The sequence below is a fragment of the Poecilia formosa genome, unplaced genomic scaffold (assembly GCF_000485575.1).
Source record: "Poecilia formosa unplaced genomic scaffold, Poecilia_formosa-5.1.2 Scaffold95, whole genome shotgun sequence".
Lineage (NCBI taxonomy): Eukaryota > Metazoa > Chordata > Actinopteri > Cyprinodontiformes > Poeciliidae > Poecilia > Poecilia formosa.
This window is the reverse complement of record NW_006800034.1, coordinates 482,553-485,103: the sequence shown is the minus strand read 5'-3', so window position 1 is coordinate 485,103 and position 2,551 is coordinate 482,553. Positions and strand designations below refer to the sequence as shown.

General features: G+C 38.7%; 1 protein-coding gene across 6 annotated transcripts in view; it reads left to right on the top strand.

Moving 5' to 3' along the window:
- The window catches only part of vti1a (vesicle transport through interaction with t-SNAREs 1A), a 140,395-nt gene that overhangs the window by 19,206 nt on the left and 118,638 nt on the right, over positions 1 to 2,551 (top strand). The gene's annotated exons all lie outside the window — the stretch shown is intronic.

The window sequence follows — 2,551 nt, the reverse complement described above, 5'->3', positions numbered from 1 at the left end:
CGTACCTGGCTTTGAATTGCAGTTAAAATGCATATGTTGCTTAAAGTAATTGTAACTTTCTAATTTACTTGGACAGTACCAATTCATAAAGGAAAATAAAAGAATAAAGGTAAAGAAAATTGCATCATAAACAATAAATGTATTGTATGACTAGTCGTAACAGTTAAGATAACCTACAGAAAATAAAAACGTAATTTTTCTGTGTGCTGTTTTGACGTAGAACACTTTTTTGGGGGAATGTTTTCAGATGGCAGCAGTTTGAATCAGTGATTGACTTTTGTGGGCGTTAAAATTTCTGTCTGACATCATGATGACAAAATTGGATTTGGTCATTTTTCCATTGAGCTGCAGGAAAATTTAACCCATCCTTAGTGGATATTTTTCGACTCCTGTTTTGTGGTCACAGAAATATAATGTACACATGTCTGTCACCAGAATACATATGACAAGAAATGTCATAAAACTACTTTTTCTGAGATCAGGGAGCATATAAATATTGACTAAAAGTGGGCTGGAATTGCACCCTTGAGGAACTCCTTATAATATTTTTGTTTAGATTTATAAATGGCACAGTGATAAAAGAACATTCAAATTGTGACTAATAGATGTAAATAATGTCTGAAAGCAGTTGACTAACATAAAAGATGAACATTTCATAAAATGGTAGCACACATCACTACAGTGTTGCATATATTCAGAGGAAGAAATGTCAAAATTCAAATACAACTAATAGCTACTGGGCTTTACAAACATGACAAACTAGAGTTTATTATTCATCACATGCTCAGTTTGTCATCTAACCGACGTTATGTTTAGATGACAGCAGCTCCTGAACAGATATCCTTACTGATTCGCACAAATACCATATAAGCTACCAATAAATTAGGCAATGTTGATTCTATAGCTTGCAAGTGGAATGACAATACAGAAATATAATAACTTGAATTGTATACTCTAAAGTCACCCGATCCTTGGTTACCAGCTCATATGGCTCAGTTTGATTTATCGCGTTGTCGCTGCTGATCTTTCGCCTTTAATGTTTTCGACATTCACCTCTTGAAGCCTCCTCAAGGTATTTCGTGGAAGTAAAACACAATGCTGTGTGTACAGAAGCCACCAGAGCACCAACCTGTGAGCTAATGAGAGGCCCCATGCTGTTATCTGAGGCTCAGGCTTCTCTGCAACTGCTGCCTTTTCTTTTAGGGGAGAGAACACACACGCGGGGTACGCCGCTCACATATGTTGCACGGATACGTCCTTTAAAGGAGAGTTTCTTTAGGATGCAAAGGTCTCATAGAAGTCTCAGTTATACAAACGGTCGCCCTCGTGCGCACACATGGACTCGCACACAGCGCACAGCAGACATAATTGAAGGATCCAGCGGCACCAAAGACCACAGTAAAGCAAAGGCTCAAATGACACCCTCCTGTGGCAGTCTCAATTGTAGCTGCTCCTCTTTGTCTCTTAATATATCAAATGCTTTCAAAAAGGAAACTTAATTGAACAACCTCTCAAAATTTGTTACTAGTAAGGGGGAGCAAAAAATGCAACGCAACAATTTTTTTTTTCAAGTTTAAAAAAAAAACAGCAAAAAAAAACCCGTTTTATTTCCTTTGAGTGTGGATGTTGTCCTTTGTGCCGGCTGTGTGTGTGCACGCATTAAACACCTGCCGTGCAAAGATGCATTATTTAAAATGCTGTTGTGATACTTGCGCCTGCTTAAAGGTCTCTGCTTCCTTTAAACGCCATGCCGCGTCAGTCAACCTCTGCCCCCACATGTGGGGAAACTAGAGTGGGACCTGCTGGCAGCGATCCACACATAAGCTGGGAAAATCACAGCTGGGGAGGACAAGAAGTAATATAGATAACCTTTCAGTTAAGCATACAAGTAGCCATTTTTCTCAGCATTTATTGTTATTATTTTTCCCCCCCATCACATAAAGTTTTAGACATTTATTTTGTGGAGTTTTATGATGAGAAAGCATGTTAAATTCTTAGGCATCCATTTGCGCTTCCTGCTCACTTGGAGTTTGTTTAGACCCGAATTTCAAACGTCTGCCTATATAAATCTTCCTTATTTTAATTGTAAGTAGTTATTTAAATGTCCTGTGAGATGATATACTTACCCATGTACCCATAACAACTGGAACTTTCAATATCCAACAAGTCATTTTCACAATTTACCGTCTATTAAACGAGTGCCCCCCGGATTAATTTCACTCTCTGCAGCTGCAGCTGTGAAATTACCGTAATAACCCGATATTGGCTGGAAAGTGCAACCTCTCCCCTTTCAGAAACCGTTGGAATTTTTCAGATAGCGCCAAGTGTGGTGGAATTACGGTACTGCAAATGTTTACATGTCGGCGGCGACAGGTTCGGTTCTAGAAGGGTTAACACTTTGCTTTTGATCTGTTTGCCATTTCTTGCAGAAAAGTGTATCAGGAAAAAAAAAAATAAATAATAAATAAAAGGCCAGTTTGCAATCACATGGAGCCGGACATGAGAGTTATTAAACCTAACTCACCCAGTCGCTCTCCTACTGCTGAAAAAG